General features: G+C 42.0%; 1 non-coding gene across 1 annotated transcript; it reads left to right on the top strand.

The window, feature by feature from the left end:
- The first annotated feature begins 944 nt into the window (after positions 1-944).
- LOC114400983 lies at positions 945-1,051 on the top strand. Its single transcript, XR_003664101.1, has one exon. It is a non-coding gene; the product is annotated as a small nucleolar RNA R71 (small nucleolar RNA).
- The last annotated feature ends 11,755 nt before the right edge of the window (positions 1,052-12,806 follow it).

Here is a 12,806-nt window from a genome sequence, read left to right as displayed (position 1 = left end):
GAGTAGAGTGAAGTTTAGCAGGTTCATTTGCAGATGAGGAAGGTGCTACGGGTTGAGGTCCTTGACACTACTTTCCTGACCTCAATGAAATGGCACTGACATTTTTGGGATTTTGGACAGATTGAGAAGGCAGCTTGTCAGAATTCTAGGACTGCTGTTGATTTAATTGTGTAGCCAATTGTCCTATCTGATTGGTTAAGCTCTGAATGGAGGCTCTGGTCTCTTGTTGAAACTGCATGTTCTGCATGGTCATTTGCCTCACAAGTTCTTCAAGGGAAGGTTGCGGAGGAGCCTCAACTGTTGGCTGTTTCTGGGGCTATTGTTGTTGTTGGATTGGTGGAGGAATGTATGGTCTGCTTGGGCCAGCAACATTTTGGAAGGAAGGAGCAGGCAGCTGTTGTTGTTGCTGAGGGCTAGACCATCTGAGATTAGGGTGATTCCTCCATCCAGGGTTGTATCTGTTGCTGGAGAGGTCATAATTGTTCTGTTGTGGTTGATTTTGCTGCTGAGGTTGAGGAGGTCTATTGTAAATGTTTGCAGCATAGGCTTCGGGCTGCTCAATTGCTCCAGGTTGCTGCATGGAAGGGAAAAGGTCTGTATGGTGGTCAACAGAGGAGCACAAACCACAGACCCTTGCGACAGGTACAGATTTCTGGTTCAAGGCCAGCTGGGTTACCAAGTTAACCAATGCATCCAGTTTGCCTTCAAGCTTCTTAGTTTCAGATGATGCAGCTGAGTTTGTAGCTACCTCATGCACTCTTCTAATGACTATAGCATCATTTCTGGCGCTAAACTGCTGCGAGTTGGAAGCCATCTTCTCAATTAAATTTCTGGCTTCAGCAGGAGTCATGTCTCCAAGGGCTCCACCACTGGCAGCATCTATCATACTTCTCTCCATATTACTGAGTCCTTCATAAAAATATTGGAGAAGCAGCTGCTTTGAAATCTGATGGTGAGGGCAACTGGCACATAGTTTTTTAAATCTCTCCTAGTCTTCATACAGACTCTCTCCACTGAGTTGTCTGATACCTGAGATATCCTTCCTGATGGTTGTGGTCCTGGAAGCAGGGAAATTTTTTTCTAAGAATACTCTCTTAAGGTCATCCCAGCTCGTGATGGACCTTGGAGCAAGGTAATACAGCCAGTCTTTTGCCATTCCCTCTAAAGAATGAGGAAAAGCCTTCAGAAATATGTGATCCTCTTGGACATCTGGGGGTTTCATGGTGGAGCAGACAATATGAAATTCCTTCAAATGTTTGTGCGGGTCTTCACCTGCAAGGCCATGAAACTTTGGAAGCAAATGAATCAGTCCAGTTTTAAGAACATATGGGACATCCTCATCAGGGTATTGGATGCACAAGCTTTCGTAGGTGAAATTAGGTGCAGCCATTTCCCTTAGAGTCCTCTCACGGGGTGGAGGTTGTGCCATGTTCTCAGAATGTTCAAAATCAGAATGCTCAGAATCAGAATGCTCAAAATTATAATGCCCAAAATCAGGATGTTCAAAATCACCAATAACAAAATGCACAGATTCACCAGTAATGGAATGCTTAGGATGATCAAAAGGTATAAAATGATGCCTAACTAATCTATGAAATGTCCTATCTATCTTAGGATCAAAGGGTTGTAAGTCAGATGGATTGCCTCTAGTCATACACTACATTCAGCATGCACAACTAGTTGCCTTGTCATGTAAATAAAGGTGTAGGTTTGAACTACAGCTATCCTCAAATGATATCCAAATGACTTGAAATTTAGTGAGCAACCTTATAAAATGATGAGAAGATATCACAAAAAATTTCAGGCAAAAATTCAAAGTGTAACTATGGAAGCTAAAAATGGTAGGTTAAGAAAAATAAGTGAATAAAACATGGAAAATAAAAAACTTTTGACAGAATCACTATTTTTGGACAATGGAGACTATAGCTGACTGCCACAACGTAGGAGAAATTTTTTTCTACCCCAAATACATATATAATAATTGCGATTCTGATAACCGGAGCAAAAGTTATGGCCGTTTGAAGTTTTGACAAACACAAAATTTGCTACTTTTTTGGAACTTTCAAATCTGACCAAACTAAAGGCTCTAGCTATTTTTCCCACAAAATATAGATTGAAAGAAGTTACCAAAAAAAAATTCAGCCAAAAATAACAACCCTAGCTACTGAAACAAAAAATCCCAAATAATTCAGCATGGGTGGTCGCTAAAATCCGTCGCTACATGATTTCTACTACTACTCTGTTTTGCCGCAAGCAAAAGTGGTCGCTAACTCCATCGCAAAACACTATTCACAACAAAACACCCAAGACTGAAACAAGGGAAGCGCTTAATAGGAAAACTAAAACAGAACAAACACTAAACAAAATACCGGCTATTATGAACAACACCAACACACATACTAACACAATACTAACAATTAAACATAAAACACGAAAGACTTAAACACTAACACGACACTAGCTATTATGAACCTTTGGACACTGCTCCCCGGCAACGGCACCAAATTTGATCGAGGTCGTACCGGAATCAAATAAACATGAAAATGCAGTAACTAGGAAGTGATCCTAGGTCGTTTCCCAACGAGCAATGATAAACTAAATGTTCATAATACACTTGCAGTAACAGTAATGATTGGGGGGGGGGGGGGTTGTTTGTTTTGTGATTTAAAGGACAGAACAAGTAAACTGGAATATGAAACTACTAATATTAAAAATGGGTTGTTTCCTCTGATCCAGAAGCCATTCTCTTATCCTGGGTTATGGAGAATTCGTCCCTAACATTTAACCACTTAATCCAACCCTATTTCAATTTACTAAGAGAAAATCAACTTAGGGTTGTCAATACGTGATTAGGCAACACATACACCAGTTAGCCCTTCGTCCATTAAGTATGAACGCAAGTTAGGCTCAGAGGCAATTAATCGAACACGAAGCGTGCACTGATTAATGTTCACAAATTTGGGTTAACTGGTGAAGGGGAAACGGCCAGGAAGCCACAATATAAACGAAACCTCAAAGAGAGTTGGGCTTCGTCCTCAAAAGGAAACAACACCAGAAAATCTAGCCTTCCATAGATTCAAACAGAAAACGCAAATGAAACTAAAAGCAGAAACGTAAATGGAAGTAGAAGAAGAAACAAGAACAAAATTGTTATTAGAAGCAGAAAATGGAAAATTGCATTAAGAACGAAACAGTAGCATTCAAGCAGAAAAACGTAAAAACCTCAACAAAGCTCTGAATAATGAATAACATAACAGAATACCCTGCACGAATCCCAAGGCTGCTATTTAAAAAGAGTAACTCAAAGTCACTGGGCCCTATTACAATACTCTGGCCCAAAACGAAATAAACACTGAACCACATAAAATAAAATTGCAAAATTTCCTAATTAGAAATTAACTAAGGTAAGCGCTGCTTTATTTGCCCTCTTCAAGTCCACAACCAAAATCCGGATTAAGCCCAATGTTTCATTAATTCCTGAAATTATATTAAAAACATCAAATTAGCTAAATGAGCCCAAATAATAAAAATGCCTAATTAATTGACAATTAAGACCAATCAGTAATTAAAATGGTGCAAAAAGGGTTTAGAAAATAGAAGAAAATGATGGCACATCAGTGAGCACCAGGGCCCCTCCGGAGAAAGCCCCTTTTACAATGAAAGGCCCTTCGTAGTTCAGGGCCCACTTCCCTCTGTTGTTTTTCAGAGCTTGGGAGACTTTCTTCAACACCAAGTCCCCTTCGTTGAACCGGCGCGTACGTACCTTCTTGTCAAAAGCGTTCTTCACTCATTTCTAATATAAACGCCCATGACTCATGGCGGCCAAACACTTGCCTTCTATGAGATTAAGCTGATCAAAACGTGCTTAGTGTTGGATCGAGTGGCCTCAGAATAATTAAGAAGGGGGGGTTGAATTAATTATTCCTAAACCTTTACTAATTAAAAATTACTCTTCTAAGGCTTTTACTAAATTGTTAAGAGAATGAGGTGTAGAAGCGAAACTTAACAGAAAGTAAAAGCGGAAATTAAATGCACAGCGGAAAGTAAAAGAGTGGGGAAGAAGAAGACAAACACACAAGAGTTTTTATACTGGTTCGGCAACAACCCATGCCTACATCCAGTCCCCAAGCGACCTACGGTCCTTGAGATTTCTTTCAACCTTGTAAAAATCCTTTTACAAGCAAAGATCCACAAGGGATGTACCCTCCCTTGTTCTCTTTGAACCTAGTGGATGTACCCTCCACTAGAACTGATCCACAAGAAATGTACCCTCTCTTGTTCTCATTCAAACCCAAGTAGATGTACCCTCTACATGTACCACAAAGGATATACCCTCCAATGTGTTAAGACAAAGATCTCAGGCGGTTAAACCTTTGATACTTTGTGAATGGGGATACAAAAGAATTCTCAGGCGGTTAGTCCTTTGAACACTTTTGTATTAGGGAATGGGAAGAATCAAAAGAATTCTCAGACTGTGTCATTTTGAATTCTTTGACAAGGGAGAAGGGAGACACAAAAGAATTCAGGTGGTTAGTCATTTGTTCTTTTGGAAAAGGAAGAAAAGAGACACAAAAAGAATTCAGGCGGTTAGTCCTTGGTGAATTCTTTCTGGCAAAGGGAGAAGAGAATGAAGAGGATGAATAGCACAAGTTTTCAAGGTTTAGAAAACCAGAAAACTTTAGAAAGATTTTGGTACAAAGAAGAAGAAGAAGTTCAAAGAGATTCGAGGCTTGTAAAGGATTGATTGAATAAGTGTAAAAGTGTATTAAAAAGCAAATCAAAGTCTTGCTTTTATAGACTCTTCATGTCTGGCCAAGAGGACCATTTAGAAGAGTTATAACTTTTAGAAAAACTTAAAACCAATTTGAAAAAGTTAAAAACCTTTTGAAGAGTTACATCTTTTGATTTATTCATAAACAAACACTGGTAACCGATTACCAAATTAGTGTAATCGATTACACAAAGCTTTTGTGTGAAAGGATGTGACTCTTCACTTTTGAATTTGAATTTCAACGTTCAAAGGCACTGGTAATCGATTACCAAAACATTGTAATTGATTACAACTTTTTGAAATTAATTGGAACGTTGTAAATTCAATTTAAAAACTTTTCCAAATCCATTTTGCTACTGGTAATCGATTACAACAATATGGTAATCGATTACCAGAGAGTAAAAACTCTTTGGTAAACATGTTTTGAGAAAAACCATGTGCTATTCAATTTTTGAGAAAAACCTTTTCATACTTATCTTGATTAAGCCTTCTCTTGATTCTTGAATCTTGAGTCTTGAATCTTGATCTTGATTCTTGAGATCTTGAAGCTTGAATCTTGATTCTTGATTCTAAATTTTCTTCTTGAGTCTTGAATTCTTCTTGATTCTTATCTTGAACTCTTGAATTGCTCTTAATTCACTTGAGTTGTTCTTTGATTGATCTTTGAGCTTTTTGTCATCACCTTTGTCATCATCTTTTGTTATCATCATTGTTATCATCAAAACACCTTTGAATCACCTTTGATTCTCCATGAAGCTTTGCTTCTACACTTGGGCCCATTTTGATTCCTTTAATCCGGATTCCGCCAAGATTCTTAATGACGGGACTTCCACCTCAAACGGTAGCACAACCTCCATTCCATATACAAATGAGAACAGTGTTGCCCCGGTTGACGTGTGCACTGAGGTTCAGTAACCGTGTAACGCGAATGGGAGCATCTCGTGCCAATCTTTGTATGACACGGTCATCTTCTGGATAATCTTCTTGATATTCTTATTGGCTGCCTCCACGGCTCCATTCATCTTTGGTCGGTAAGGCGTGGAATTGTGATGTTGGATCTTAAACTCCTCACACATTTCCCCCATCATCTTGTTATTCAAGTTGGTGTCGTTGTCTGTGATAATCTTCCTCAGCAAACCATATCGGCAGATGATTTCCCTCTTAATGAACCTGACCACCACACTCCTGGTGGCGCTAGCGTACGACGCGGCTTCGACCCACTTAGTGAAGTAATCGATCGCCACTAGGATGAAATGATGTCCATTTGCAGCTTTGGGCTCTATGGCACCAATCACATCTATTCCCCACATAGAAAACGGCCACGGTGCGGCCAAGACATTCAGAGGCAAGGGCGGAGCGTTGACATTGTCTGCGAACGTCTGGCATTTGTGACATTTCCTCACATGGAGACAGCAATCGCTCTCCATGGTGATCCAATAGTAACCCACCCTTAAGATCTTTCTAGCCATGGCGTGCCCATTAGTGTGTGTACCAAAAGAGCTCTCATGGACCTCCCCAGCATGTTTTTTGCTTCCTTAGCATTCACGTAGCGTAGCAGCATGTCATGGTTTCTCTTGTATAGTATGCTTCCGCTCATGAAGAAGCCGGCCGCCAATCTCCTTAATGTCCTTTTGTTGTTGTCAGAAGCCTCTGGTGGGTACTCTTTGCTTTCAACGTATCGCTTGATATCGAAATACCAAGGCTTACCATCCCGTTCCTTTTCCACCAGACAACAATGTGCGGGTCTACCACGACACCTGAACTCAATGTACGGTAGGTCCCCATGAGGTGTTAGCTGGAACATGGACGCTAAAGTGGAAAACGCATCTGCCATTTGATTTTCCTCTCGGGGAACGTGATGGAAGGAGATCTCATCAAAGAAACCAGCCAATTCCTTGATATAGGCTTGGTAGGGTATCAGCTTGTGGTCTCTAGTTTCCCATTCCCCTCTCAGCTGGTGAATCACCAGCGCTGAGTCCTCGTACACCTTGAGTAGCTTGACATTGAAGTCAATTGCTGTTTGGACGGCCAGGGCGCATGTTTCATACTCAGCCATGTTGTTCGTGCAGTTGAACCCCAGCCTAGCTATGAAAGGTATACATTGATTGTCTAAAGAGACCAATACTTCCCCAACACCATGGCCTAGAACGTTTGACGCTCCATCAAACCACTCGATCCACTTGTTTTGGTCCTCGTCTAGCTTTTCCTCAAACAAGGCCATGATATCCTCATCCGGGAACTTGGGATGCATGGGTTGATAGTCGTTGAGAGGCTGCTAAGCCAAATAATCTGCCACAGCGCTTCCTTTTATCGCCTTTTGAGTGACGTAGACTATATCAAACTCGGATAGCAAAACCTACCACCGGGCGATCCGCCCTGTGAGAGCAGGCATCTCAAAGATGTACTTAACTGGGTCCATCTTGGATATCAACCAGGTGGTATGGCTTAGCATGTATTGTCATAGACAGTGGGACGCCCAGACTAAAGCACAACACGTTCTTTCGAGTAGGGAGTAGTTCATTTCACAGGCCGTGAACTTCTTACTCAAGTAGTAGACAATGCGCTCTCTTTTCCCGGACTCGTCATGTTGCCCCAACATCCCATCAACTTGTCCAAAATCGTCATATACAAGATGAGAGGTCTTCTGGGTATCGGCGGCATAAGCACGGGAGGGTTCATGAGACACTGTTTGATCCTTCCAAATGCCTCTTGACAATCCTCGTTCCAGCGGATGGATTGGTTTTTTGCGTAAGAGTTTGAACAACGGCTCACAGATAGCGGTGAGCTGTGATATGAATCTGGCAATGTAGTTCAAACGCCCCAGGAAACCTCGGACCTGCCTCTCGGTACGCGGTTCTGGCATCTCAAGGATGGCATTCACCTTTCCGAGGTCCACCTCTATCCCTTTCTGGCTTACGATGAAACCTAGTAATTTCCCTTACTTGACCCTGAAGGTGCACTTAGCGGGGTTTAACCTCAATCGATATTTCCTAAGGCTTTCGAACAACTTCCGCAAGTTGACAAGGTGCTCCTTCTCGGTCTTAGACTTGGGAATCATGTCGTCCACATAGACCTCGATTTCTCGGTGCATCATATTGTGGAACAAAGCCACCATAGCCCGTTGATAAGTTGCCTCGGCGTTCTTGAGTCCAAAGGACACCACCTTATAACAAAATGTCCCCCACAGGGTGACGAAGGTAGTCTTTTCCATATCCTCTGGCGTTGTTTTTATCTGATTGTAACCGGAGAACCCATACATGAAGGAAAACAAAGCAAAATTGGTCGTATTATCCATGAGGATATCGATGTGCGGAAGAGGAAAATTGTCCTTGGGACTGGCTCGATTCAGGTCTCGATAATCTTCACACATTCGCACCTTCCCATCCTTCTTAGGGACTGGTACAATGTTGGCAACCCATTCTGGGTACCGAACGACAACCAAAAAACCAGCGTCAAATTGTTTCTTTACCTTTTCTTTTATTTTCAAGGATGTCTTGGGCTTCATCCTCCTCAGCTTTTGTTTTATCGGGGAACACTCAGGATTCAGAGGTAATTTGTGTTGTACGATGTCATAACTCAAACCGGGCATATCTTGGTATGACCAGGCAAAGATGTCTTGGTAGTTTCTTAGCAGGGCCATCAATTCTTCACGGATAGGTGCAATCATACCCGTGCCTATCTTTACTTCCTTTTTCCCACTATCGGTTCCTAAGTCCACTAGTTGCGTCTCTTCTTGATGAGGCCCCATCTCTTGGTCCTCATGGGTGACTATCTTCTACAACTCTGGGGGAAGTCCAACATCCTCGTCCTCTTCACTCTCCGTCTGACCCACTTCTTGCTAGAAATTGATGGTCGGGTCCCAGGTATTAGTACCTTCAAGGGAATCGTCGTCGGATCTGATGTTTTAAGCGTAAAGAAATAAACATGCAAATGAATGAGAATGGGTAGAGGCGCAGGAACAGATGAAGAAAGATCTTTATATTATAAATTCAGGAACAAAAGACATAATGCCTTAACAAAAGGAAACTCTAAAGCCTAGGCCCAACCGTAGAGTTTAAAAGCCACAAAGGGTTACATTATGCTTGTCACGTAAATGTCCGGGCGCTCCTCCACTCGCCAATGTCCTAGTCGAAAACCAGGAGGGCATGGTCATACCATATCCGACCCACTCGGAGAGTCATCCTCGCATATCTCAACGACTTGGCCTTCGTGTCCGCCCTTCGACTTGTCGTCCCAATTGCGAACCTTGGCTTCTGCTCTTCCTTCCCGCGACACTTTTCCTTATGTCCTCTTGCATGGGTTTATAGCCCAATCCAAACTTCCTGCAGTTTCCTCTGGTGCTTACCAGGCTGGTTTTGCCGTCGTTGTTCTTGCCTAAACCCATTCCGGGCTCGTAGCCATTCCCCAACATCACCCGGGTCACCATCATTGCCGTATCGGAAAGGCAAGGTTGCCCAGAGAGGGAATCTACGGAGGCAATGCTTACTACCTCAAAAGATTGGAAGGCTATTTCTAATGACTCCTCCGCGGCATCCACATATGGCAAAGAGGGCGGGCAACTTATCAAGATGTCTTCCTCCCCCGATACAATGACCAAATGCCCCTCCACAACGAACTTCAGTTTTTGGTGGAGTGTAGAGGGAACGACTCCCACCGAGTGGATCCACGGGCGTCCCAAAAGACAGTTGTAAGCCGGGTTAATATCCATTACTTGGAAGGTAACCTGACAGGTATGGGGGCCTATCTGTACAAGGAGGTCGATTTCTCCCCTCACCTCTCAGCGGCTGCCATCAAAGGCACGAACCACCATGGAACTTGGCCTTAGATGGGAAGCGTTAAACGGCAATTTCTCCAACGTGCTTTTGGGCATTACGTTTAAACTGGAATTGTTATCGATTAGTACCTTGGCCACGACGTGGTCCATGCATTTGACTGACACATGCAAAGCCCTGTTATGCCCTCTCCCCTCGGCAGGGATTTCTTCTTCAGCGAAGGCGAGATAGTTGTTGGCGGTGATGTTATTGACGAGTCCTCCAAAGCCTTCTACGAAGATGTCTTGGGCTACATGAGCTTCGTTCAAGACCTTTACTAGCAAAGCCTGATGAGGCTCAGAGCTCATGAGCAGTTCCAAAAGAGAGACTCTGGCTAGGGTTTTGTTGAGCTGCTCAATGACCTTGAACTCGCTTTGCTGAATAATGCGGAGGAACTCGCCTGCCTCCTCTAGCGATACTTCTTTCTTGCCACAACCATCCTTTTTCTCCGAATGACCTTTCACTGGAATATTCTCGTTCGGAGTGGGGATCATTTTGTCATTTTGTTCTTCCGCTATCTTTGCCTTCCCTTTAACGTTTATGAGTTGTGTCGGCAGGTCAGGGGGTGCGAACACGCGACCGATGCGGGTCACGCTGCTCAGCCCCATGATATTGGTTACCTTGGCCGACAACGGGCTGATGTCGGTGGCTTCTTCCTTCCTTTCGCTTGGAGGTGCATACCTCCATGGAACTGCATGGCTGTTTTGTATGGAAACGAAATAGGTTTAACTACCGAGGGGTATCAGGGCGTTTGGGGAGCTGCGTCTCTGGTGAAATATATCACTAAAAGCTTAGGCTTTCCAAGACCTCCCTCATCCGCGGACTGCATGCATATGTGCTGCTCTTCACCCCCCTGATCGCCGACTTCCAACCGACCTTGGTGCTGTTATATAGTTTTCCAGCCCCAAAGCTTACAAATCTGTTTTAAATCCAAGCCCATAAATAAAATAAAATCAAATCTAGATAAGATAAGATAAGATCTAGATGAAATAATATCTAGATGAGATCAAATCTAAATAATATCTAGATAAGATAAATTTTTGTAGAATAAAATAGTCTGCCCTCTTCAAGTCCAAACTCAATTCTGGATTCAAGTCCAATGCTTCATTAATTCCTGAAATTATATTAAAAACATCAAATTAGCTGAATGGGCCCAAATAATAAAGCTGCATAATTAATTTGACAATTAAGACTAATTAGTAATTAAAATGGTGTAGAAAGGGTTAAGAAATAGGAGAAAATAATGGCACATCAATCAGAGAACGAAATTATGGATTGAAGAACGAAATTTTATTGTTGAAACGAAAAGTAAAAACTGGAATTGCAAAACAAAAAGTGTCAAAAAGAAGAAAAGCCTAAAACTAAAAAATGAAAACAGGAGAGAGAGAAGAGAAGGCCCTAAACTAGAACCTTGGTGTTGTTATATATTTTTCCAGCCCCAAAGCTTACAAATTTGTTTTAAATCCAAGCCCATAAATAAAATAAAATTAAATCTAGATAAGATAAGATAAGATCTAGGTGAAATAATATCTAGATGAGATCAAATCTAAATAATATCTAGATAAGATAAAGTCTAGATAAGATAAAATTTTGTAGAATAAAATAGTCTGCCCTCTTCAAGTCCAAGCCCAATTTTGGATTCAAGCCCAATGCTTCATTAATTCCTGATATTAGATTAAAAACATCAAATTAGCTGAATGGGCCCAAATAATAAAATTGCCTAATTAATTTGACAATTAAGACTAATCAGTAATTAAAATGGTGCAAAAAGGGTTAAGAAATAGGAGAAAATAATGGCACATCAATCAGAGTCTCTGTCTAACTTGAAGCGGACACGTAAAGCCACACAGCTATGATCCTTGGCCACTAGACCACCTAGGGCAGAGAGATTGGTTGGGCACGTTGATCTTGTGATCGGGAAGGCCGACGGTCCCAACAAGAAGAAATTGAGAACATATTTGGGGATTGTCGCTCGTGATAAGGTCGACGTGACATACGAGACTTGGAAGGAAGTCCTTGCCGCTCAGAAGGATTTGATATGGGAGGATATTGAGGTATTTTAGTTTTCATCTTTCATTTTCTTTATTAGCCAAAATTTTTAATTTACTAACAATAAAACCTAATTTATTGTTTATCGGGCTGAATTTGATATCCCTAAAGCATCTGACGATAGGACAAAGAAGAAAATACTTCAGATTGTTGGGGAGCAGTGGAGATAGTTTAAATATGATTTGACTAGGAAATGAGCACTTGCAGCCGACAAGGACAATGTGGATGACACTGTTTGTGAAAAATACGGCATTAGCAAGGAGAAATGGGCCCAGTTTTACTTGCAGCCGACAAGAGACCCTCTTGGGAGGTATGTACTTTGTCATTTTAATTGTTTTCCACTAAAAATTCAGTTCTTATAATACATTGTAATAATGAGTTTCATTAATGTTTGATTTTTTGCAGGATGTGCGGAAAAAGGAACAGGCCATCCAGAAGCTAAACACCGCCCCACACGTGTTGTCTCGTGGGGGTTATGAATATTTTGAATAGAAGCTGATAGCTGAGAAGAAAAAAAAAATTGGAGGAAGCTAATCAATCCGAAAGCACTAAGATCGTGATTGACCCTCCATCTCCCATCAGACGACACGTGAAGTGGAAGATGACCCGCACCAAGAAAATTGGGCAGATGACGTCTAAGGCAATAAAGGAAATTGCTGAGAAGATTGTAAGTGATTTTCAATTAAAAATTGTAATTATGTTTGTTTATTCTGTGAATGACTAAACAAATATATCTGTTGTGTACAGGATTCTTTGGAGGAGCAGGCATCACAGTGTTCCTTTGTCCCCATGGACGTGAGGATGTCCTCACTGCTGCCATTGGGCGACCAGAACACCCTGGTCGTGTACGTGTTGCTGGAGCCGATGTGACCATCAAGCAATACTTTGGATCGACTCCACGGACCTCTGGCTCTTCTTCCTCCATGGCTCCAGAAGAACTAGAGCAGCTTACTCAACAAATCAGGGATCAACTGAAGGAGTTGATCACAAAAAAAAGTGACTCGGAAGCTGATGGCATCCTTCAACCAGATGCAGTCCAAGTTTCAGTCACAGATGGAATCACAGGGACTTGCACTACCTCCAGAGTTTAAGGTTGGTCCCTCAGCTGCTCATGTCAGCACAAAGGGGAGTTGTGTTGATCCCTCATAGACCGATCCAGAGACGGGTGACTCAGA

This window comes from Glycine soja, chromosome 19 (genome assembly GCF_004193775.1).
Source record: "Glycine soja cultivar W05 chromosome 19, ASM419377v2, whole genome shotgun sequence".
Taxonomy (NCBI): domain Eukaryota; kingdom Viridiplantae; phylum Streptophyta; class Magnoliopsida; order Fabales; family Fabaceae; genus Glycine; species Glycine soja.
Note: the sequence above shows the minus strand (reverse complement) of the source record. Positions and strands in the feature narration are given on the sequence as shown.